This window comes from Lepidochelys kempii, chromosome 4, assembly GCF_965140265.1.
Source record: "Lepidochelys kempii isolate rLepKem1 chromosome 4, rLepKem1.hap2, whole genome shotgun sequence".
In the NCBI taxonomy this organism is placed as follows: Eukaryota; Metazoa; Chordata; order Testudines; family Cheloniidae; genus Lepidochelys; species Lepidochelys kempii.
Genome location: NC_133259.1, coordinates 75,797,941 through 75,825,726, shown reverse-complemented (window position 1 = coordinate 75,825,726; position 27,786 = coordinate 75,797,941).

Below are 27,786 nucleotides of genomic sequence, written 5' to 3'. Positions count from 1 at the left end.
AACCAACCCTTGAATGAGAACCATTACAAGAACTTTGTTGTATGATATTTAGCTTTCCATATCTCACTTCACTGTTTCATTCTCACTGTTCACATAAGAACATGAGAATGGCCCTACTGGGTCAGACCAAAGGTCCATCTAGCCCAGTATCCTGTCTTCCAACAGTGGCCAATGTCAGGTGCCCCAGAGTGAATGAACAGAACAGGTAATCATTAAGTGATCCATCCCCTGTAAGCTCATTCCCAGTTTCTGGAAAACAGAGGCTAGGGGAACCATTGATGGACCTATCCTCCATGAATTTATCTAGTTCTTTTTTTAACTCTGTTATGATCTTGGCCTTCACAACATCCTCTGGCAAGGAGTTCCACAAGTGGACTGTGCATTGCGTGAAGAAATACTTCCTTTTATTTGTTTTAAACCTGCTGCCTATTAATTTCATTTGGTGACTCCTAGTTCTTGTGTTATGAGAAGTAGTAAACAACACTTCCTTATCTACTTTCTCTGAACCAGTCATGATTTTATAGACCTCAATCTTATCTTCCCTTAGCCATCTCTTTTCCAAGCTGAAAAGTCCCAGTCTTCTTAATCTCTCCTCATATGGAAGCTGTTCCATACCTTAATCATTTTAGTTGCCCTTTTCTGAAACTTTTCCAATTCCAATATATATTTTTTGAGATGGGGCAACCACATCTGCACACAGTATTCAAGGTGTGGGCATACCATGGATTTATATAGAGGCAACATGATATATTCTGTCCTATTATCTATCCCTTTCTTAATTATTCCCAGCATTCTGTTCATTTTTTTGACTGCCGCTGCACATTGAACGGATGTTTTCAGAGAACTATCCCCAATGACTCCAAGATCTCTTTCTTGAGTGGTAACAACTAATTCATAGCCCATCATTTTATATGTATAGTTGGGATTATGTTTTCCAATGTGCATTACTTTGAATTTATCAACATTAAACTTCATCTACCATTTTGTTGCCCAGTTGCCCAGTTTTGAGAGATCCCTTTGTAGTTCTTTGCCATCTACCTGGATTTTAACTACCTTTAGTAATTCTGTATCATCTTCAAATTTTGCCACCTCACTGTTTACCCTTTTTTCCCAGATCATTTATGAACATGTTGAATGGGACTGGTCCCAGAACAGTCCCCTGGGGACACCACTATTTACCTCTCTCCACTCTGAAAACTGACCATTTATACCTACCCTTTGTTTCCTATCTTTCAACCAGTTACCAATCCATGAGAGCATCTTCCCTCTTATCCTGTGGCAGCTTATTTTGCATAAGAGCCTTTGGTGAGGGACCTTGTCAAAGGCTTTCTGAAAATCTAAGTACACTATATCCACTGTATCCCCTTGGTCCACGTGCTTGTTGACCCCCTCAAAGAATTCTAGTAGATTGGTGAGGCATGGTTTTCCTTTACTAAAACCATGTTGGCTCTTCCTCAACAAATTTTGTTCATCTATATGTCTGATGATATTGTTCTTTATTATAGTTTCAACCAGTTTGCCCAGTAGTGAAGTCAGGCTTACAGGCCTGTAATTCCCAGGATCACCTCTGGAGCCCTTTTAAAAATTGGTGTTACATTAGCTATCCTGCAGTCATCTGGTACAGAAGCTGATTTAAATGATAGGTTACAGACTACATTTAGTAGTTTTGCAATTTCACATCTGAGTTCCTTCAGAACTCTTGGGTGAATATCATCTGGTCCTGGTGAGTAGAATCACTTGTATCAATGAGAATTATTTTGCAGTTCATCCTAGGTGCAGATGTTTGTGTGTGCGCCTTGCTATTTACTTCAGGACTATGGACCTTATTCGGCTAACCCTTACTCATGGTAGTAATTCCATTCATCTCCATAGGTCTGCTTGAATGAGTAACTCAAAATAAGTCAAAAGAGTAACATGTGGGAATTCTTAGGACCCAATTTAACTATAATTATAACTTTGTTAATTTCAATCCAAATAACTTCAAAGAAGCCAAAGCATGAGTTCTGCTCTCGGGATTACATAAATGGTAGCCTTAATGTTTTAAAAGCCAGGAATTTTATCCCAATGCAACTAAAGCAGATCAAATACTTTTAATAAATGCTTTATTTCTTTGTTTAGGTAACTTAAAAATGAATGACAAAACTCTAATTGAATATAACAAGAACAGGATTAGGCCTCAGTGCTGCTTAACTTTAACTTTAAATGTTAAGCATGTGCTAAAAGTCTCATCAAAAGGTAAGGGATTTAGGCAAGTGATTAAAGTTAAACACATTCTAAAAGTGCTTTAAGAATAGTGAATCAGGGCCTAATAGACTAAGATATCTCACTTTTTAGGTAAGCTAATTAATTTTTTCCTGTTATCTTTTCATTGTTGTTTCTCAAGTGTATATTTTGTCATTCTCACCTATTTTAGATTAAATGGTGGGATCATTTTTAAATTCAATATTGCTTTTTTGGATTTATCTGTGTTTTCATAACACCTTGCTGTGCAAAATATATCACAATGGTCACAGTAGAGCTCTCTTTAATCTTTACATTGGGTTATGTCTTTGATAGTCTATTAGCTGAGACTATAGTATATTAACTTTCAACTGAGTCAAGATAAAAGGTTTCTTTGAGAGAAAATTTCCTTCTTTGCTAGTCAGCATTCTTAGCTATTAATAACAAGCAATATATGAACTGTCTTCCCTTATAAACAATGTAGATCACAGAGAACTAACACAAATGTATTTTTCAGCATGGGGTTAATATGTATGTTATATTGACAGAACATCACGTTATATCCCTTAACAAAAGGTGGCCCTTAAAGAAGGTGAGAGTGCGGGGAGGGCGAACAAAGCCAGATATAGGCTCTTAAGATTTAAGTAAATTGATGTCATTATAGATTAATATCAAAGACCAGCACTGGGCACAGTTCTGTAAAGTCTTACTCATGTGAGTATGTATAGCTCATATAAGTAGCCCATTTGAATTCAATGGCATATACTGGCATCAAGGTCACTGGGAGGCAGGAACACAGGAATTGCCATGCTGGATCAGACCAGCAGTCCATCTAATCTAGCTTCCTATCGCCAGTGGTGGCCAGAATCACATGCTTTGGAGGATGGCAAAAGAACCCTGAAGTAGGAATACGTGGAATAATCTGTCCCTCCCCACCCACCCACAAATCTCAATCTGATCTCTAATAGTTTGAGAATGGTTTAAGACCTGAAGCAGAAGAGTAAATATCCCTTTCAAAATGTTTGTCAGTATGATATCTTTGGATACTCTTATCCATATAATGTCTAATCATTTTCTGACTGTTGTTCAACTTCTTGACCTCAATAACTTTGTGTGTCAATGACTTCCACAGGTCAATTACACATTTTACTAAAAAAAATTCCTTTTATTGGGTTTGGAATTTCTTACTTTTAATTTCATTGAATGTCTTCTTATTCAGTATTATGAGTTTGGGAGAACTCACATTAGGAAAGAGTACAAGTGTGAGTAAAGCTTTGCAGGATTAGGCCTTTATTTGTTAATATTTTAGCAGTCAGTTCAGACACTACAACTATATTACTAATGTAAAAAAACAAGGATTCTGGATTTTATGCTTATTTTAACTATGAACAAATTTCAGAAGTGCTTTTTCTCTGAAAAGTCATGAAGCTCATCTCCTGGTCTCCCTCATTTTTTTAAAAAATATGGTTGCCCCCCTCCATATTAAACCTGATGGAAACACTGGATTTGGATAAAATTGCTTTGGAAAGGAGAGTCCAGCTGTTCAGAAAGTAGCCAGTGGAAGCTGGGAAAGGTCATTTTCTTCCAGCTTCTGGGTACAGTTGTTAAAAATGTGCACTTCAAGTATTCAGAGCTTCATTTTTTTCCCCAAAGATACTAAGTTCCTTCAGCACTTAAATTGGAGCTGCAAATAAATGGGATAATTATTAGCAGCACTTCTGAAAATTAGGCCTTGACATGGCGGTGTTTGTGTGTTCCTCATGTGCAGTAATTTTCTTTTTAAAAGAAATCAGTGACTGAATTTTATAACACATTTGGGTGAACCCTCCCTTCTCCCAAATCAAATACTGATAAAGTCATTGAGAGAGAGAGAGAGAGAGAGAGTCCTCCTGCTAACAGAGGTTTGTGAACATTAAGACAAAGGATTGCACAATGATTGCACAGCACTACAGATTGGCCACCACTCCGCAGAGCACAAACCTGCTCCCTGCCAGTGAAGGCACCCTAGATTGTCTGAAATTGGTGAATAGTCATAGGAATGAATGGCTAATGATCCTTAGTTCCAGGGGAACAAAACGCTCCCAAAGCAGTGTATCCTCTGCATATCCTCAGCCATCCTCTGCATATCAGAATCCATCCTGTGTCTCACCAATTGTCTACTCCGCTGCATAAACATTTGTCCCGCAATAAGGAGCAAAAGAACCACCACATCATAATTCACTTACTCCATATTTTCTACCTGGGTTAGCAGGAGAAAGAGGTGAGCAGAAAATGTCTTTTGCAAATATGTGAAGATGGGTACCAATAACACACAGCAAGGCAGTTCTTAGAGTCTCTTCTCTACAACACAGAACACTGGGATACCGCCCCTGAAATGGAAGCACTAATATCGCATAATAAAAGAGGCCATGTGGACTTATGTGTCTGCATGTAACACAGCATTATACCAATCTCCAGCACAGCATATAGGGACATTCAGCATGGGCATGGGGAACATGTGTGAGTATGTACACAGTCAACTAACCGAGTATGTGACAAGTTAAGACACAGCCTAATATGCTACTAATCACTGCACTAGGATAATACGTATGAGTGTTGGCTGAAATACATATGTTCTGAGACTGTTTATATATATTTTGTGAAGTTTTATTGTCAGTGATTTTTTCTTTCTTTCCTCACTGTGATCTTATATAATCTGCCAATCTGGCTCAATTAATTTGGAAAAGTTACCTTGGCTGATGTTTTTTCCAATTACATAATAATATTTTTAGCTCTAAAATAACAGCGCATTTATTAGTTTCTTCACAGTTACTTTAACAGCTGCTTCATCGAGCCATATATTTCAATCCCTCTCTTTAATGAGTGGTCTAGTTATCCTCTAGTTATCCTCTCCTCAAAATTAAAAGTATTCCTTGGTATTCACTGTATTCGAGGGACTCAGTTTCAATAACTTATATTAACATTCTGCTGACTCCTCCATAGTATCTTTGTTTTCCTCTGAATACTGTGGGTGCTCTAGGGAACTTTGTGGTTGCCTGAGCAGAGCACCTAGACAGCTGTGGAATCGACGCTTCTGAAAACAAACAAGATTTGTTTCACACACTGAATCTGTTTTCTCCTGATATTCCAGAACTGTAAAGGAATTTAATTTCACACACCAATAGAACGGTTTCTGAAATGTATTTTTATACAGTGAGTTTATAAGGAAGTTATTGATTCAAGAAAGCTATGGAAAGGGAAGTCAGTTGTGAATTGTCAGGATTGCCGTTGCCCTTTATCTGGGCAGAGTTTTTTATGGCATCAAAGAATGTAAAGAACACAACAATCTTCTATAAACTAGCAGAGAACATCCTTTATTCCACAGCGACAAAGTATTCGACAGTTTTTGGATCTGTAAAATCTATGGAACCATTCTCAGCAAATCTTGGGAATATTAAAAAAAAAGTGAAGATAAGTTCTGGAAAAAACAAACAAACCATGGAAGGAAAATATTTTAAAAAATCAAATTATCTTGTGTTTTAAATCATTTTCTGTATTTTTATACATATAAAGTCTTCAATGACAGAACAAAGAAAAGCAAAAAAAGAAAACCCAATGACAACCCCCCCCCACCCACCCACACACCAAAACAAAATTTGGTGAGATATTTTTTACTAATATAAAAATACCAGGGTCTTTGGTCTTCAAAACTGGTTAAGAAATGAAATCTCAGAGGGCAAGATCTTCTGATGATTTAATTTGGTATATCTCTATTGAAAATGCTGATTAACACCAGCTGAGAAACTGAGTCCTAGTATTTTGGAGAAATACCATTTGAAAATAAAGGACAATTATTAACAAGTAAATTTTTTTCTTGATCTTAAAAATAAAATGAGAGTAATTACCTATCTAAGCTGCTTATGTGGCCCACGTGACCACCTCACAATCTTTAAGGCATTTATCCTCCCACCACATCGCCTCTGTATGGAAGTATTTTTCCCATTTTTACAGATGGTACAAAGAGTCTAATTGACTTTTATCTAAGACTGCACAGGAAGTCTGAAACAGGAGACTAAACCCATGTTTCCTGAGTTCCAAGTTAGCACCTTAGCCACTTGAATAACCTTTCTTTCCTACGCAACCAGCTATTTAGGCCTACATTTTCTGAAGTCGCCAGCAATTTGGGGTTCTTCTGCTATTGCTATTTATTCTGCAATTTGAGACACCTTGGTCCTGATTATTAAAAGTGCTGAGTGTGATGCTGTATGGAATCTGGGGGACACTTTAGCATATTATGAATACCAATCGTGCAAAATTGCAATGAGTTATGCCAGATATGCCATGTAAGATATCTGCAAAAATGTTGCAGTTTGCCAGATATGATAATCTCATTTATGTGTTTGTATACCTTTGTATTTTGGGTAATGGATATGTATGTATGTCTGTATTACAAAACTTGTGCTGTGCTTTTGGGCGACACCCCTGGACAGTTTGGCATTAGCACTGCCTAGTCTGCTTGGTGGCTCATTAAGGACCATCAGCTATACAATTGACCCATTAAGAGAACGCAAGGGGTACATCTTATGACTCAGCAAGGCATTCAGGGGCATGCCTGTGCACACAACTCTAAGGCTTCCGACCCAGGCAGCTTGAGTTTGGGACAAAGGAAACACAGGCTGCATGGCAAAAGACTATAAAAGGTAGCTGCATCTTCTCCATTTTGTCGTGACTCCTGCTTCTTGTCTTTGTTCCTGCTTCTTACTTCTGGAAGTAAGAAGCTCTGAACAAAGGACTGAATGACCCATGCAAGCTGTGGATGTGTTCCAGAGGGACTTTCAAGCCAGCAAACTCACCAATAGTGCTAGGAACCTCATGGACTTTGAATCTTTGTATGTCTGTGACTGCTTTACCATTTAACATCTCTCTTCTTGTTCTTTCTTTATAATAAACCTTTAGTTTTAGACATTAAAGGATTGACTGGCAGCATGGTATTTTGGGTAAGATCCAAACCGATACTGACCCTGGCTGACCCTTTGGGGACAGAAGAACATTTTGTAATGTGAGCAGAGTTTTTTGAATAACTGTACTGGACCTCACTGTACTGGACCTAGGTGCTGATTGTGAGCCAGAGAACTGGAATGCTATAAAGGGAGCTGTGTGATTTCTTTTTTTGCTTCTTGATAACCAGTGTGGAGATCAGAAGCACAGTTTGTGACTGGTAGGGAGGTTTAATGTCAGTGTTACCCCTCCATCTTGGGAGTATCTGCTTTCCCTTTCGCAGCCTGCCCTGACCTTGGCATTACCAGTGAGGGTTGCCTCAGGCACACCAGGTCACACTGAGCATCAACAACTGCACCTGATTTTAAATGGTGTTATGAGTCCTCAACACATTTTAAATTCTGGCTCAAGGTGACTCATGTTGGACACCCAAAAACTGAAGTACCCCAAATCACTGGTCACTTTCAAAGACTTCAGCCATAATATATAATGCATAAGTCAGTAGTAGTTATCTGCCATGCTTTGATTCACTACTCACATTAAGTAGTACCTTACTCCTTAAGTAGTCCCAATGACTTCAGAGTACTCAACATGAGCAATGGCATCACAAACTCACTCTGTGTAAGTTTACATAAGTAGGGAGTACTGAAAGGGCATTGCAAAAATATTACTGAAGTACCAGGCTTTTAAGTTTGTGTCAAGGGACGTTGGATTATAAAAACTAGAACCTCATCTGAAAACCTCTGTTATCCAAAATTGGATCATATGATCTTATATGCATTATTTACACCCCTTCTTATCTAAGTCCTTGTTGATTTCATATCCATATTCTTCAAATGTAAAGATACTTTAGTATACTTTTTAATTTTGGCTTTTCATCATCAATATTGTCTAAACATTTTCATTTCCATTGTACAGCCCCATTTTAAAGGTCAAAATTTTGGTGTAAAATGTTCAGAGAATTATTTAGTCTCACACTTCCAATTAATGTTAATAAGTTACTCATCTAAAATCACAGCTCAGCATGCTAAAATTCCACCTTATTATTATGATTACTATTATTTATTATACATTTTTCCTCTTTATTGATACAACTTCTCATTATACAGCTGTGAACTCTGTACTAACATTCTAACCTTCTTCTTTTTGTGTTGCTGTAGCTCCTGTGTGTTAAAAACAAAACATGAAAAACCTGAGTCTAAATTCACGAAACTGGAATTTCCCATCCTTGGAGTTGAGAAAAACCTGTGTGTTTTTTATGAAAGAAAAAAATGTGGGTTTTTCCCCCCTGGGTTTTTCATTATTTGAATTTTTATGTCACTCATACAATATTATTGATCCCAGAGACAGGCTCTAATTTCAGTTTTGCTAATGAAAACTTTAACTGTTCTAAAAAATTAAAATGGAACTGATGAGAATATGTGACAGATTTCTGTTACCACTCTGCCTGAGGTGTCAGGTAATCAGGCTGAAGCCGCAGGATCGTCTGGGGAGGAGATGACGAACCACACCAAGTGTCTGAATTTTAAAACTTTATTGATAAAATAATAAAGTAACAGCGGAGAGTGATGGGTGCTCTCCACGTCACTCAGAGGAAGGAAGAAAGTGTTAGTGCCCCAAGCCCTAATCCACTTTCATACTCACACCCGCACTACCTGAGGCTGGCCAGGCCTAGGTGTAACATAAGAAGACGGGGAAGGGTGGATGGGAGTTCTGTCCTGTGTGCACAGGTCATCCAGAGTTCACTGCCAATCTCCGAATTGCTCCAGCTCTCAGGAGGGTTTTAAGTCCTGGGCTCCTTTGGGGGTGTTCCATTCTGTGACCTCTATTCCTGGTGTTCTTTGTGCCAGGTCAAACCGGCTTTCTGTGGTCTTCTTCACTTTCCCAAAACACAATGGCTCCAGGAATGTGAAGCTCTGCTCCCCTCCTCGTCATCTCGCCTGTGTTATCCATCTCTGCAGCCCTGGTTTTCTCATGACTTGCTGTGGCTGGGTGAGAGATAAACTTCTCGTCTAGCATTGTGACCTTGGACTGGGGCCAGTGTGTTATCGTTGGACTGAGCTTGCTAGCTCCACTGTTGAGTTAACCCGTTCTCTGCTCTCTGTCTCCTTCCCCCTTTTGCCTCTTGCAGCCTGCAAAATAATCTTCCAATCCCCACTCACACCTTTGACCCTCCCCAAAATGCTTTGTGATGCTTGCAACAGCATTAGCAACATGCAGTGCTGATCTGCCTTCCCCAGGGGAACCCCCGAGGTTCTGACAAATATCAAGATTCTTGATAGACCTAAAAGGAAGCAACACAAAGATAAGAAGTCTAGAAGGAAAAGACTGGTGACTTGAGAGTCACGTGCAGGGTGACCATACATCCCGATTTAGCTGAGACAGTTTCCTTTTGAAGCTTGGTCCTGGACATCATGATTTTTTGGCAAATCTGGACATTTGTCTTGTTTGCTTTTGCCAGCTGGTGATTTCTATGATATTCAGAATGGACTATTCTACTTGAAATGAAACCATTTTTATTTTTTAGACCTTCCATGATACAGTTAAAAAAAGTATTTGGATCAATTAAATGGTGACTTACCTCAACACCATAAACCAGAGGTTTTCAAACTTTGGGGGTGGAGGAATGTTCGGGGGGGCAAGCAGCAATGCCAGTGACTTGGGCCAACTCCAGATGGTAGGGCTTGGGCCAGTGGTAATGCCAGGCAGCTCAGTCCAGCAGCAATGCCAGGTTTCTTGGGCCATCCCCAAATGGGTTCACACCCTGAAGAACTGCAGCAAGACAAGGAAAAATGCCAATAGCTACTGAATTATAAGTAAAAATACATCAAACTATAAAACATATGAGTATATATGAAATGAGCATTGACCATCTCTTACCCGGTGTCCCATTTTCAGTTTAGGGATATATGGTTATCCTACTCATGTGCAAAATCAATTAATGGCGGCTGAAGAGATAGAATGCATGGAGTTGTGAACTTCATTTGATAGTGCATGGAGTGCGGGCTTCATTTGATAGACACTGGAAACTTCTGAGAAGTGATCTGGTCATATGATTTTTCTAGTTAATGTCATATAGAATCAGTTTATCTTTTTTTGTCTGAAGTGTTGAATTCACTAGATGGTTGTTATTCATTCTAACTGTAGTATTTATGAAAGTTGCTGATAAATACTGTAAATAGGTGATTACAGTTTAACAATTACCAATCATCAGTGTAAGAATTGAGTCAATTAATACTGAGAAACTTCCTTATCATCTAGTATTTTTTTTTAATTAAGGACCTACATACTGTACTCCAAATATATTCAAGGGAGGTTATGCCACAGTTTACTTTCATCAGCGTGGTGGAAAACTGTGGCAATAACTTGCTAAAGACTCATCAACTGAATTAGGAATTTTGTCCAGCTTTGAAAGACCTGCCTGCACTCCTGTCTAGCCAGCTCAGTATCAGTTAGTTTTTTATAACATTTCAACTACACAATGATTTTAAGTACTGAAAGAGCAAATAAATTGGTAAAAGTCTATTTGTATAGAAGGGCATATGAGTTTAACTAGCTAGTAGGCTAGGGATTCTATTTTTCTTGTGTTTTACTTGAAGAATAGTAAACTTTTGATTTTGGACACTGTGGGAGAGGGGAGAGGGGACACTCAGTGGTTTGAGCATTGGCCTGCTAAATCCAGGGTTGTGAGTTCAATCCTTGAGGGGGCCATTTAGGGATCTGGGGAAAAAATTGGGGACTGGTCCTGCTTTGAGCAGGGGGTTGGACTAGATGACCTCCTGAGGTCCCTTCCAACCCTGATATTCTATGATTAGCCTTTTTCTATTTAGGGAATAAATGTTTATGAATTGTGTGTTATAGTATGTGCTTTGTGTTTCATTTAATACATTTCTCATGTTTTTTAACAGAAAAAATTGGGTTTTTGGGGGGCAGGGAAGTTACAACTTGTATATTTCTTTTCTATTAACTGCACTGGCTGTCTGACTGAAACTGGCTGAGAGTTTTTTATAGCATTTTAGTGATCAGATTTATTATTATTTTAGTATTTCACATAAGAAAACATTGATTTACTGGTCGTAGAAAACAGAAATGTGAAAACAGGCATATTTTAAGCTGGCAGTTTTCTTCATTGAAGTGACATTTTAGCTTTGAACAAATGCAACAAATGGAGAAAGGTAAATGTGCTGCCTAAGAAATAATGTGTCATCTTTCAGCCTGGTAAGTGTATAAAATGTTTTTCCTGCAAAGTACTTCTGTTGATTTATAAAATAAGCTGAAGAAGCCTAAATCCATTTTAAAGAACTGCTTTGGCAGTGTTAAATAATAGTTAGTCAACTATGTATAAGAAAAGTAAATTCTATTTCCTGGTTTGGAGGAGAACTTTGTAGTTTAAGCTGTCATTAGAAGCCCCCGATGGATATGCATGCTTACTGTGTAGAGCTGAGTGCTCCTTAATTTGTTCTAGATTTACCTTTTAAAAAATGATATTAATATACAATGAACAAATGTAGCAACATATAGAGAAGCAGAATAGTCTAGTGGATTAAACATGGATCAGAAGCTAGTAGCAACTTTCTAATCCTGATCGTGTCATTAACTCACTATGAATAAAATTCATCCGGAGTGATTCAGCAGTTACTATGCACTATTTATGCCCTATGTTAAGCATTGAAATAGAATTAGATAATTTATAGAGCCTTGCGTAGGAGTGGTGCCAACAGACTGGCCCTTTGAGATATAATCAAGTAAGTTAAGTAGAAATAACCTTTCACCTAATGCTTGGGATCTTACTGATGGAGCTCCTGTTAGTGTGAGTGATCCCAAACAATGTGCTACTGAAAGTAATGCAAAAATCTGAGTGAGTTTGTTAGGAAGCATTTATCACTTTACATTTTTGGCTGAAATATTTCTTAAGACAGCTTCAGAGTAGGAGAGAGATTTGTTGGACCACCCAGAGGAGCCCACATCAGACATCAAGTGAAAGTGGTATGCTGAATGAGACTACATTCCAGTATATATTGAATCCACTTCTGTCCAGAAAGCTGAATATCCACCCCAGGGACTGACTATCAACTCTGATCCAATGTGATGGGAGAGAAGGCAGAGGGCAGTTTGTTTGCAAACAGAATGACGTTTGGATGCAAGCCTGGAAATCTTTCCACTTGGAGCCTATGATAAATTAAATGTTAAATTGTTTAACGCCTTCTGTAAGCAAGGTTTTAGCTCATAGCCCAACCTGAAACTTCTGGCTTGATGACTGACAATAACAAATTCCACTTATACAGCAGCTGGCTGAAGGACACATTACAGAGTTTGTATAAAGACCTAGAAAGAGGCAGGAAGCTCAAGAGGGAGGTGAAGAAATGGTGTGAGTGTGTAGAGTTGTCAGTGAGCAAGCTTTTGGACATGAAGATTAAAGAGCAAAATGTTAGGGGGAAAACAGGTTACTATGAAGGAAGAAAACAGCTCTGTTGTCTTTTAGATTTTGGAGGGAAATGCTAACATAGCAAGCCCCAATATTTCTCAGTGGCTCAGTACTATTGGGTGAGACTCTTGCCAATGAATTACAACACTGTGTCAGAGGAGCTACTGTTGAGACTGCTTCTTTCCCTCACCCAAGTACACTGCTGTGATGCTCACAGTCCCTACTGGCCCAGGACATGATTGACTGTTTATACCTGTGTTGTAACCTACTGTTATTCACTGAAACATGAATGAAACAGATGGCTAAATACACCACTGGTGTGAATGGATGCAGCTTCATTGCCTGATCAGATGCTTACAGCGGCAGTGGCAAAGTGGCCTACAGCAGCACATTTCACATTGATTTTTGTTATTACCTCTGCTGGTAAGCATAGACATTTTATCAATAATAATTTGTGTAATGTGTTTGTATTTATGTTTTCTTCATTTTGGCAAGCAATATTCAAGGACTGTATGCTTCATTCAGTTTCTAATCTGCCTTCACTAGATAACCTCTCACAAATATTCAATAGGTCCTTGCAATGGACTACTCATATGCAAAGTTTTACAGATTACGTGCATACATTGTCCCAACATAGAACAGTGAGTTACAGAGGGATTACAGACAACAATTTGTTCATGAAAACTGTACTAGTACTCAAGTATCACGGGGTAGCAGTGTTAGTCTGCATCCACAAAAAACAACAAGGAGTCTGGTGGCACCTTAAAGACTAACAGATTTATTTGGGCATAAGTTTTTGTGGGCTAGAACCCACTTCATCGGATGCATGGAGTGAAATTACAGATGCAGGCATTATTATACTGACACATGAAGAGAAGGGAGTTACTAGGACTGAAGAACCAAATGAAAAGTCAACTATTTGGTACAAATTTTGCCTTGAAACAGTTTGACATGCTCCGTCGGGCAAGCTGTAGGTATCTCCTTGTAAGGTACAGAATTTCTGGAAACCAGAAAGTTTGCCGATTATTTTGCATGAATTTTTGGAATGTATTTAAATCACCTTGTACTAATCAGCTTACTTTTAGTATTGATGTCATTTAAGCATTTTGGAAAATGTAACTGTGATGGGTTTGGTCACAGAGACCCCTTGGTACTGTCACCTGATGTGCTGAGATTACCTCTGAGCCCACTTTCCCTGCCAGCTTGGGACTCCAGAACCTTGCCTTGTTGAGTCAGACATGCTAGCTTGCTGCAACACAGACCCAGGTCTAGTCCACACCGCAAAAGCTGCAGACTTTAACTAAAAACTGCTCAGCAGATTTCCTGTCTCCAACACCCAGACACCCAGCTCCCAATGGGATCCAAACCCCAAATAAATCCGTTTTACTCTATATAAAGTTTATACCAGGTAAACTATAAATCGTATGCCCTCTATAACACTGATAGAGAGATATGCACAGCTGTTTGCTTCCCCCAGGTATGAATCACTTACTCTGGGTTTGTTAATAAACCACAGTGATTTTATTACGTATAAAAAGTAGAATTTAAGTGGTTTCAGTAATAACACACAGAACAAAGTAAGTCATCAAGTGAAATAAAGCAAAAACATGCAAGTCTAAGCCTAATACATTAAGAAACTGATTACAGGTAATATCTCACCCTCAGAGATGTTCCAATAAGCTTCTTTCACAGACTAGTCTGGACCCAATCCTTCCCCCGGTACAGTTCCTGTTAGTTCCAGCAGACAACTTAGGTGGAAAAAAGGGGCTGTCTCATGACTTGCCCCTGCTTTGTTCTATTCCACCTCCTTTTATAGCTTTGGCACAAGGTGGGAATCTTTTGTTTCTCTGTGTCCTCCACATCTAAGTGGAAAAGTACCAGATTTACGATAAATTTCATTATCAGATGACATGGTCACATGTCTTGTGAGACCTCATTCTTCATTACCTATAGGCTGGCCCACACGCACACAGGATAGCTTGCAAGTAAATAAACCCATTCACAGCCAATTGTCCTAGTCAATGGGGGCCATCAAGATTCTAAGCTGCAATTAATGGCACACACTTTGCATAATTACAATAGGACCTCGGAGTTATACTTCATATTTCTAGCTTCATATACAAGAATAACACATACATACAAATAGGAGGAATATATTCAGTAGGTTATAACCTTTGCTATGATACCTTACAAGAGACCTTTTGCATAAAGCATATTCCAGTTATATTACATTCACATTCATAAGCATATTTTCAGAAAACATATCGAGTGCAATGTCACAGTAACAATCGTCTTATTTTCTAACAACTCAGTTAAAAGCCTTTCAGTACACTTTTCCTGTCTTTTGCTTGATTTCCATTGCCTAGGAAAGATAGGAAACATGGCAAGAGACCACCCTGGCTTAACCAGGAGATATTCAATGATCTTAAACTCAAAAAAGAGTCTTTCAAAAAGTGGAAACTCGGTCAAATTACAAAGGATTAATATAAACAAATAACACAAGTATGTAGGGACAAAATTAGAAAAGCCAAGGCACAAAACAAGGTAAAATTAGCTAGGGGCATAAAAGGAAACAAGAAAACATTCTACAAATACATTAGAAGCAAGAGGAAGACCAAGGACAGAGTAGGTCCATTACTCGTGGGGGTGGGGGTGGGGGGCGGAGACAATAACAGAAAATGTGGAAATGGCAGAAGTTCTTAATGACTTCTTTGTTTAGGTTTTCACCAAGGTTAGTGGCAATTGGACATCTCACATTGCCAGTGAAAATGAGGTAGGATCGGAGTCTAAAATAGGGAAAAAACAAGTTAAAAATTACTTAGACAAGTTAGCAAAAAGAAAAGGAGTACTTGTGGCACCTTAGAGACTAACCAATTTATTAGAGCATAAGCTTTCGTGAGCTACAGCTCACTTCCTCAGATGCATATCGTGGAAACTGCAGCAGGCTTTATATATACACAGAGAATATGAAACAATACCTCCTCCCACCCCACTGTCCTGCTGGTAATAGCTTATCTAAAGTGATCATCAGGTGGGCCATTTCCAGCACAAATCCAGGTTTTCTCACCCTCCACCCCCCCACACAAATTCACTCTCCTGCTGGTGATAGCCCATCCAAAGTGACAACTCTTTACACAATGTGCACGACAATCAAGTTGGGCTATTTCCTGCACAAATCCAGGTTTTCTCACATCTCCCCCACCCCCATACACACACAAACTCACTCTCCTGCTGGTAATAGCTCATCCAAACTGACCACTCTTCAAGTTTAAATCCAAGTTAAACCAGAACATCTGGGGGGGGGGTAGGAAAAAACAAGAGGAAACAGGCTACCTTGCATAATGACTTAGCCACTCCCAGTCTCTATTTAAGCCCAAATTAATAGTATCCAATTTGCAAATGAATTCCAATTCAGCAGTTTCTCGCTGGAGTCTGGATTTGAAGTTTTTTTGTTTTAAGATAGCGACCTTCATGTCTGTGATTGCGTGACCAGAGAGATTGAAGTGTTCTCCGACTGGTTTATGAATGTTATAATTCTTGACATCTGATTTGTGTCCATTTATTCTTTTACGTAGAGACTGTCCAGTTTGACCAATGTATATGGCAGAGGGGCATTGCTGGCACATGATGGCATATATCACATTGGTGGATGTGCAGGTGAACGAGCCTCTGATAGTGTGGCTGATGTTATTAGGCCCTGTGATGGTGTCCCCTGAATAGATATGTGGGCACAATTGGCAACGGGCTTTGTTGCAAGGATAAGTTCCTGGGTTAGTGGTTCTGTTGTGTGGTATGTGGTTGTTGGTGAGTATTTGCTTCAGGTTGCGGGGCTGTCTGTAGGCAAGGACTGGCCTGTCTCCCAAGATTTGTGAGAGTGTTGGGTCATCCTTTAGGATAGGTTGTAGATCCTTAATAATGCGTTGGAGGGGTTTTAGTTGGGGGCTGAAGGTGACGGCTAGTGGCGTTCTGTTATTTTCTTTGTTAGGCCTGTCCTGTAGTAGGTAACTTCAGGGAACTCTTCTGGCTCTATCAATCTGTTTCTTTACTTCTGCAGGTGGGTATTGTAGTTGTAAGAAAGCTTGACAGAGATCTTGTAGGTGTTTGTCTCTGTCTGAGGGGTTGGAGCAAATGCGGTTGTATCGCAGAGCTTGGCTGTAGACGATGGATCGTGTGGTGTGGTCAGGGTGAAAGCTGGAGGCATGCAGGTAGGAATAGCGGTCAGTAGGTTTCCGGTATAGGGTGGTGTTTATGTGACCATTGTTTATTAGCACTGTAGTGTCCAGGAAGTGGATCTCTTGTGTGGACCAGGCTGAGGTTGGTGGTGGGATGGAAATTGTTGAAATCATGGTGGAATTCCTCAAGGGCTTTTTTTCCATGGGTCCAGATGATGAAGATGTCATCAATATAGCGCAAGTAGAGTAGGGGCTTTAGGGGACGAGAGCTGAGGAAGCGTTGTTCTAAATCAGCCATAAAAATGTTGGCATACTGTGGGGCCATGCGGGTACCCATAGCAGTGCTGCTGATCTGAAGCATACATACATTGTCCCCAAATGTGAAGTAGTTATGGGTAAGGACAAAGTCACAAAGTTCAGCTACCAGGTTAGCCGTGACATTATCGGGGATAGTGTTCTTGACGGCTTGTAGTCCATCTTTGTGTGGAATGTTGGTGTAGAGGGCTTCTACATACATAGTGGCCAGGATGGTGTTATCAGGAAGATCACCGATGGATTGAAGTTTCCTCAGGAAGTCAGTGGTGTCTCGAAGGTAGCTGGGAGTGCTGGTAGCGTAGGGCCTGAGGAGGGAGTCTACATAGCCAGACAATCCTGCTGTCAGGGTGCCAATGCCTGAGATGATGGGGCGCCCAGGATTTCCAGGTTTATGGATCTTGGGTAGTAGATAGAATATCCCAGGTCGCGGTTCCAGGGGTGTGTCTGTGCGGATTTGATCTTGTGCTTTTTCAGGAAGTTTCTTGAGCAAATGCTGTAGTTGCTTTTGGTAACTCTCAGTGGGATCAGAGGGTAATGGCTTGTAGAAACTCATGTTGGAGAGCTGCCGAGCAGCCTCTTGTTCATATTCCGACCTATTCATGATGACAACAGCACCTCCTTTATCAGCCTTTTTGATTATGATGTCAGAGTTGTTTCTGAGGCTGTGGATGGCATTGCGTTCCGCATGGCTGAGGTTATGGGGCAAGTGATGCTGCTTTTCCACAATTTCAGCCCGTGCACGTCGGCGGAAGCACTCTATGTAGAAGTCCAGTCTGCTGTTTCGACCTTCAGGAGGAGTCCACCTAGAATCCCTCTTTCTGTAGTGTTGGTAGGGAGAACTCTGTGGATTAGTATGCTGTTCAGAGGTATTTTGGAAATATTCCTTGAGTCGGAGACGTCGAAAATAGGATTCTAGGTCACCACAGAACTGTATCATGTTCGTGGGGGTGGAGGGGCAGAAGGAGAGGCCCCGAGATAGAACAGCTGCTTCTGCTGGAAATGGCCCACCTGATGATCACTTTAGATAAGCTATTACCAGCAGGACAGTGGGGTGGGAGGAGGTATTGTTTCATATTCTCTGTGTATATATAAAGCCTGCTGCAGTTTCCACGATATGCATCTGAGGAAGTGAGCTGTAGCTCACGAAAGCTTATGCTCTAATAAATTGGTTAGTCTCTAAGGTGCCACAAGTACTCCTTTTCTTTTTGCGAATACAGACTAACACGGCTGTTACTCTGAAACCTGTCAATTAGACAAGTTAGATGTCTTCAGATGACCAGGGCATGATGAAATGCATCCTAGAATACTCAAGGAGATGACTGAGGAGATAACTGAGCCATTAGCAATTATCTTTGAAAAGTCATGGAAGATGGGAGACATTCCAGAAGACTGGAAAAGGGCAAATATAGTGCACATCTATAAAAAGGGACATAAGGACAACCTAAAGAATTACATATTAGTCAGCTTAACTTCTGTACTCGGAAAGATAATGGAGCAAATGATTAAGCAATCAATTTGCAAACACCTAGAAGATAGTAAGATGATAAATAACAGTCAGCATGGATTTGTCCAGAACAAATCGTGTCAAACCAACCTGATAGCTTTACAGGGTAACAAGCCTTGTAGATAGGGTGGAAGTGGTAGATGTGGTATATCTTGACTTTAGTATGGCTTTTGATACTGTCTCGCAGGACCTTCTCATAAACAAACCAGGGAAATACAACCTAGATGGAGGTACTATAAGGTGGGTGCATAACTGGTTAGAAAATCGTTCCCAGAGAATAGGTTTCAGAGTAACAGCCGTGTTAGTCTGTCTTTGCAAAAAGAAAAGGAGTACTTGTGGCACCTTAGAGACTAACCAATTTATTTGAGCATGAGCTTTTGTGAGCTCACGAAAGCTCATGCTCATATAAATTGGTTAGTCTCTAAGGTGCCACAAGTACTCCTTTTCTTTTTCCCAGAGAGTAGTTATCAGTGGTTCACAGTCATGCTGGAAGGGCATAACAAGTGGGTATAGCAGGGCAGTCACCCCGCTCCTGTGAAATGCTAACCTGATTGGGGAAGCAGCCACAGCTGGGGACATGCCCCAATCAGGCCACAGCTGACCCTACCAAAGGCCTGTGAGCCAGGAGCTAAGGCAGTCTCTCTCTAGCTCTGGAGAAATAAGGATCTGGCTGCCTGGCAGAGAAGCATACCTGAGGTCGAGTAGTGCTGGGGAAAGGTAAGAGGAGCTGGGGAGCTCCAGCCCGGTAACTCCCCAGACTGAAGGCCTTGTTGAAGGCCTATCAAAGGTACTTGGGCTGCAGAGATACAGCCTGGGAATAGGCAAATTGCCAGTGATGAGTGGTTTACAGACTGCAGTCTGCCTCAGTGAGCATGGGCTAGATGATGACTGGCAGTAGCCACTGAGGGAAGGTGGGGATAGAGGGTTGGGGGTTCCCCTGGGAGGCGAGACCCAGAGTGAGGGGGTACTGCTGTGGGAAGAATGCTGAGGAAAGGGGCACCGGAGTCTGAGAGGGATATGGGGCCTGAGGCAGGTGAGCCACTGGCCACCAGGAGGTGCTCTGAGTGCTGGAGAGCTTATTCCCAAGACAATCAGCAGAAGGTACCATGCTGGTGAATCACACTTCGCTACACTTCGGGTTCTGGAGGGATCAGTTCTGGGTCCAGTTCTGTTCAATATCTTCATCAATGATTTAGCTAATGGAATAGAGAGTACACTTATAAAGTTTGCGGACTATACCAAGATGGGAGGGGTTTCAAGTGCTTTGGAGGATAGGATTAAAATTCAAAATGATCTGGACAAACTGAAGAAATGGTTTGAAGTAAACAGGATGATATTCAATAAGGACAAATACAAAGTACTCCACTTAGGAAGGAACAATCAGTTGCACACATTTAAAAGGGAAAATGACTGCCTAGGTAAGGGGAAAGGGATCTGAGGGTCATAGTGGATCACAAACTAAATATGTGTCAACAGTGTAACGCTGTTGCAAAAAAAGCAATCATTCTGGGACGTATTAACAGGAGTATTGTAAGCAAGACACGAGAATTAATTCTTCTGCTCTACCCTGTGATGATTAGGCCACAACTGGAGTATTGTGTCCATTTCTGGGCGCCACATTTCAGGAAAGATGTGGACAAATTGGAGAAAGTCCAGAGAAGAGCAACAAAAAAATTAAAGATCTAGAAAACATGACCTATGAGGGAAGACTGAAAAAATTGGATTTGTTTAGTCTGGAGAAGAGAAGACTAAGAGGGGACATGATAACATTTTCAAGTCCATAAAAGGTTGTTACAAGGAGGAGGGAGAAAAATTGTTCTTCTTAACCTCTGGGGATAGGACAAGAAGCAACGGGCTTAAATTGCAGCAAGGGAGGTTTAGGTTGGATATTAGGAAAAACTTAACCACTCTGACAGCTAGGAAGAACTGGAATAAATTGTCTAGGGAAGTTGTGGAATCTCCATCATTGGGGATTTTAAACAGCAGGTTGGACAAACACCTGTCAGGGATGGTCTAGATAATACTTAGTTCTGCCTTGAGTGCAGGGGACTGGACTAGATGACCTCTCGAGGTCCCTTCCAGTTCTATGATTCTGTAATTCCATCTGTATCAGTCAGTGGAATTAATATTGTCTTTAATCTCTCAATGAATATGTATAAGGAGAACAACAGAACAAGGAGTAATGGTCTCAAGTTGCAGTGGGGGAGGTTTAGGTTGGATATTAGGAAAAACTTTTTCACTGGGAGGGTGGTGAAACACTAGAATGCATTACCTAGGGAGGTGGTGGAATCTCCTTCCTTAGAAGTTTTTAAGGTCAGGCTTGACAAAGCCCTGGCTGGGATAATTTAGTTGGGGATTGGTCCTGCTTTGAGCAGGGGGTTGGACTAGATGACCTCCTGAGGTCCCAGCCAACCCTGATATTCTAAGATTCTATGATTTTTTTTTAAAATTATTTCAGGTTTATAGTTAGCTCTGTAATTCACGGGCCAGATCCTAAGTGAGTGTAAATTGCCATAGTTCTACTGAAAGAGGACATTATTTCTTAGACACTCAAATTTATACCCATTTCAGATGTGACCTATACATTATTCAAAACCATAACTATTTTCATTTGACTAAGTTCATAAGTTAACTTTGATAGCACAAATATATCATTTATAATTAATGTCTCAAGTGGTTAGATAAATAAGTTAATTAATTTTCCTTTTAGGTTAAGCATCATTTAACTTTTGGATCACTACCAACTATTTTCTATCACAACAGAGAGAAATTTTACTTCAGCTTCCTGACCAAATTATTTTAGTACATTCTGATTTCTTATGGCCATGCTGCAGGTCATTCTCAAATTTCAGTTTGGAATTTCCAAAGCAGAGGCATTGGAAACTGATAAATGCAGTCTTCTATGCCTCACCCCTATTATATTTGAATTAATCCTTTATATAAAACTCCAATCAACACCAAAAGTTAAAATAAAAAACATTTCCCCCTCAAAACAACGCTTTGAAAATATTTCTTACAAAGAACCTCTGCATCTCCTGGGGGGACTTCTATGCACCTTTCCATGCACCTTTCCTGCCAAACAGCAGAATGTCTGCAACTCCACATTCAATACTCACATAAAAGCATATCTGGGATTTAGGCAGGCAAAGGGGATTGGTCCTGTTTGGGGAGACACCATCACCAGGCACCTAACACATACTTCTCATTCTATAGGAATGGGCACAGTGGAGGCCAAGACCTTTCCAGTAATCACCCAGAGTAACAAAGACTGCTGTGTTCTCACTATGCATTGCTGGAGCCTATGCACCACTGGAGAGGAAAAAGACATGTTCAAGTTCTCAATAGTCCCACACACACTCCCCAACACAGGGAAGCATTAGGGAGGGTAGTACCCACATCCTCTATACAACAGTAGCCAGACCAAGGTCCAGATCTAACTTAAACATGTGCATACCTTCAAGCATTTTAATAGTTCCATTGATTTTTGTGGGATTACTCATGTGTTTAAATTTACACATGTCCTGAAGTGTTTTGCTGTACCTGGGTCCCAGTACCCAGCAATCCCCAAAATCTGCTTCATTTCCATCTCTACGCATTGCCACCCCTTTGCCACCTTTGTACTTACCTAAACTTGTTTGTCCTTTTACTATCTACTTATTCCCTTCCCTCCTCACCCCCCCCCCCGGCCCAGTAAACCCCAAACCAAACCACAAGGCAGGTAGGTACCAAAAGTGTTCATAGGCACTCCACAGAACATGTAAAAAGACATGGCCCTGACCCAAGGAGCTTCCAGACTAATTTGATACCTGCTCTAAGAGAATATAAAATACCCTAGCATTTCCTTTACTCTACCTTATAGTGCAAGTTAGAGAGAAGTCAGATGGTGCAGTGGTTTGGGCACTAGCCGAGGACTGGAGACCTGCTTCCATTCCCTGCTCCATCACAGATCTGCTGTGCCTTATGAGTCACTTGGTTTTCAGAATGGAGATCATAGTATTGCACTACCTCACAGGGGTGTTGTGAACATAAATACATTAAAGATGGTGAGGCACTCGGATACTATGGTGGTGGGGGCCGTATAAGTTACCTAAGATTTTTTTTATTATTAACAAGGCATATATCTTGTAAACCTAACAAGACCTTTACTATTTCTGTTTGTATGACTTGCAGGCTTTGAGGTAATGAGGTCCCTTTTAACACATAGCATTGTACAGTAGCACCAGTGGTTGGGAGCTCTGTATAAGCATTTTTTGGTGATTAAATTGGCCCTTCCAAAACAAGTGTTTGAAGCATTTATCTTTGCTCTACATAACTTTGTGATCTCTGAAGGCACTTTCAATAATGTATAGAAGATATCAATTTACACTTTCTCTCTTTCAGTTTCTACTCTTGCAGATTGTTCATGTTTCACTTCTCTCTGTGTTTCTCCATATATCACTCATACGATTCAACTTCTTGCTGCACATCACACCACAAATGTCAACAGCAGGGTAACATCTCTCTGTTTCATCTACCAAAATTGAGAAAGTAATACACACTCCCAGTGCTTCTAGTTCTGGTCTGGTCAATAATAAGGTATTATGGAGTGCATCAAACCCTGAAAAAGATAGTTTTTCTAACAAGTATTTCCTGAGTTTGCTGTTGAACAAGGAAGGGGTCAGTTAGACTGTTGTTTTAAGTGTGATAATTGTGCATTTGTAACCAGTGGACATAGCAGCCAACCTGCCAAAATTCCATCTGGCAGAGTAGGCTGGCAAATCCCAAATATATCTGGCTTACGGATGGGGGTTGTAGGTGATCTGGTCTCTCTAGAAGATGGCTTAGAGCATAGGGTGAGGACACAGTGGTAAGTGAGCTGGCAAAGTAAAACTAGGATGTCCAGGTTTTGCTCCAGATTTCTATAGCATATGTGAGAGTGTGAACATGAACCTTCATGTAAACCTCAGAAGCCATGAAGTGAACTTCCCAATTTGGCTATTCTGTAACAAACCAGTGACAAGCCAAATTGGATTGTTTTAAGAAAAGGAGGACTTGTGGCACCTTAGAGACTAACACATTTATTTGAGCATAAGCTTTCGTGAGCTACAGCTCCCTTGTTTTACACACCCTTCATATGAATTTGCTAGTTATTGGAATAAAAGCATTATTAGTGTAGTAGTATCATAGATACTGATACAACTTGGTACAGATTTCCCCTCAATTTCAGCATCACACATTCCAGTAAAACTTGTGTCCTTTTTGTAGGCCTCATATCAAAAAAATAAATGTAGTGCTCATGAAATGTGATCTATTGACAGAAATGCAGGCCAAATTTCTCCGTCTGAGTTGGTGTAACAAGGGCAACAAAATTATATTATCTCACACCTGACCTTGCAACAGGGCCTGAGCCCAGATTGCAAACCCCACCCCACTCCCCAAACATGCACACCAAATGTGGAAGGACAGTTCACCTTTCATGTTCATTAAAGCCATAACCTTTTTCGCCATGACTGTCAACAGAAGTTCCATTTGTGAAAGTGTGTTTGGGTTTTTTTAGTGTGTGGGGCGGGGGAACCTCTTGATAAACCACATCAGAGAGGAGTTTACACAGTGCCAAACAGCACCTGACTCTGCAATCTTTTGTACTTGCTGTGTAGTCACTGGCTCTTTCTTTACTCCTTTGGAATAAAAAAATGCAGTAATCTCTACTGAGTACTCTAAAACATGCACCATCCCTACAAATGTAGGATGGCAGGCAAGTGTTTTTTGGAAAATATAATGCATTCAACTTCATAGCCTCAGAAAGCAGGTATGTTTCAAAGAGATGGGATGCCCTTATTAAATTAACTAGTCTTAATATAAAGTTTTAAAGAAAAATATATACAGTGAGGCTGAATACAAACTGAAAGAAAACTGAACTTTTTTCTCATTTTATTGGAAGGGAGAATACTTCACTCTGTGTTTTAAAGATAGTTAGTTCAAGCTTTCTCACAGAAAAGGTAAAATTGAAAGGCAAAAGTGGCTCACATTTTCCTCAGATGTTCCAACACTAGACATTCTCCAGAAATACATGTATTTTTGGACCTATTAGTCCTATGGGTGCCTATAGATGTGTTCCAGAGATCCAATAATTAATTTAAGCACTGTTGTAGCTCCTTCCAGACCTTGATACCAAGTGACCATTTTCTGTGGCCTTCCTTCCTGTTACTACCCCTCTTGAATGTCAGCAGTTTCCCCCTCGATACCCAGCTTTACATTTCTGGAGTGTGTCTTTTTTGTTCCCTGACAATTCAGCACACGATAAATTATGGGTATAACTGCATTTTTTTTCTATCTGATGAGATCCTTCTTCCCTGTTCACCTGTTGCAATATAGTTCCCAAGAATAATTTCCTGCCAGAGGATGGGCTCTACCTCCAAGCTTTACTCTTTAAAATGCTTACTTTGTAATGGGAGAGCTATGGTTTGACACACTTGAAGACTGCAGCACTAATCAGGTTTATAATGAAATATTTAGAAGTGATTTTTTGGCATTTTGATTTAAAAAGTTATGTAATGGGGAAAATATTTATTACTCATAATCACACAGGAAATTATAGGTTAAAAAGAAATGAGAAAGGAAGAAAAACTGGATTGGCCATCTGCTGTATCAGAAGTACATTTAATGATAGGAGAGATGGAGAATTTTTATTTGAAATCTTCTCCACCTTGGTGGTTCAGATTAATTGTAGACCAAATCCTGTTTTTTCAAAAATCAAAAGTGAAGGCTGTCATTGTATGCCCATCTCTAAAAACACTGAGCTCAGTCCTCGGGGGCGTTGAGCACCTTCAACTCCTGTTAGCATCAGTGGGTTTTTAGGGCTCTGGGCACCCCAGAACTAAGCCTAAAGTGAGGATCTTTGTTTAGGTTATGGAATTTTAACGTTGCTGTCTCATGAATTACTTTGTTGGTTTCACTGTAGGCAGAAACATGCTTGCAAAAAGATATTTTGAGCTTCTATTAAACCTGAAACATGAAGTACAGAAATATATTAGTGAATGGACTGTTAGTATTTTTGACACATATGAGTACACCTTATTTTACATAATAAATTTGTCTACAGGAGTGTTTACAACACTTTTTCCAGTATGGAAGTAACTGTCATAGTAGTTATATGTAGCATAGAATTAAGTTACAGTAAGATTTTGTTTATAGGAGAACTTCCAGATCTTTGTGAGATAGAGGAGATACAGATGCCTATAAAAATTATATTCTATTATTTGTGGCCACCTGTGTGTAATAATTTGAGAATTAGTGATTGCAGAATTGTTTGTAGTTTTAGGGGACATCTGCATGATTTATATATAGCTGTTGAGTGTGGGGGGAATAAACAGCTATAATGTTTGTATTATAACTTTATTATGAATGAAAAGAAATAAAGCGTCCAACAACATCTGTAGCTGACTTTGGAGGATAAACTGTTCCAATGAACTCTGATAACCCATATGGTGCTTGGTATGAGAGATTGTAATTTGGACATAACAGTTAAATCATGTATAAATAATAGTGATGGGGAAACTTCCAAATTAGTACTTACCCTAGTATAACAGAAGCTCAGTGTTGCCAGCCAGGAAGTATTCTCTCCTCCTCTGTAGCAGATCAGACCTCTGAGAGCACATTCTTGTTCTTTGAAGTAGACAGGTCTTTGGTGGTGGAAGCAGCAGCAGCTGTAGTTGGGGAATAGATGCAGTCTCCTCCTCTATTGAACATTGATTTAGCTGCTCTCTTTCAGCTGAGCAGCTTCCTTGGACTTCTCTATTACTTGCACCTGTGGGCATATCCTGTATCTCTCAAATCTCAGTGTACACAGGAATTCAGATTGTATGGTGTACATTAGCACAGACCCAAGTACTGATAAGAGCAGAGAGATGGGTAGCAATGGGGCCACTTTTGAGGCTACTGTATACTACTCAGCTGCTGCTAATGGGAGAAGGTAGGCTGGCCGGTTATCCAAATGCATTCTTCACAAGAAGGTGGGATTAGGCTGGCTAGTTCTTCTCAAAAAACATCTTGTAGAGGAAGGGCTCTCTTGAGACCTCGTGAAAGGCGACCTGCGGGGAGCATCACAAATCCCAAGAAAGTGAGAACAGTAAGGGTTCTCTCTCATTCATTTTTTCCTAAATGGGTCACTCATTTATAATCACTTGAGTGATTATAGTATAGCGTTGTCTAAGGGCTTCTCTCCATTCAAAATTTCACAGTTCAGCCTAAGGGGCAATTGTAAACCAATTTAGTTAAATCAGTGCCAGAGTCTGTGTGAATGTTCTTAGTTTGGTTTAAAACAGATTTATTTAATTTTAGCTTAAATTGATTCAGAACAGATTTAAGCAAAACCAAAATAAGCATGTCTACACAGGGATTTGCACAGATTTAACTAAATGGGTTTAAATGAACCGGTTTAACTAAACTGATATAAATTTGTAAGTAGACAAGGTTTAAAATCAGAAGAGGTACGTTTAGATGTATGGTTAATCAGCTATTGATTGGATAATTAAAGGGAATAAATGCTAGCATAGTGCTCATAGTGTTGTAACCATAGAATTGCAGAAGCTAGGAACTGAAATAATAATGTGTGAAATAAAGACAAAAATATAAAAATTAATTCTGTCAGACACCAATACGTCAGAGAAGTGGAGCTGGTTAGATTTCATAGGCAAGTTTGCTCTAATGGAAAGTCATGAACTCTCTTTTGATTACAGCAGTAATATCAGTTTAGCTATTATTCATATGATGTACAAAATATAACTAGCAGCAATGAGGTGCTTCTGTCCCTCCAGTTAATCTGAAGGATCCCTGATCGGCAAAAATGCTGGAAAAAATGGTAAGATAGTTTTAAACTTTACAGGAGCAGCAGAAGTGACATATCATAGCCAGCAAGGTTCTGTGATGTTACAACTTTGCTGAACGAGATGTCCCAAAGATTTTTTGATTCTTTGAGAATAGAAACATCATTTCCTTCCCAGAAAGATACCATAGATAATCTAGATATTTTTTTTTACATTTTTAAAAAAAGAATATAGTATTTGAGAACTCCAGTTTTCAGAAGTATGGAAGTTGGCATCATACACGATAGATTGTTTCAGTTTAAAAAAAAAAGCTCAATCATAATGCACACAAAAATGTCACTATATCATGGCACTTTGCAAGAGGATATT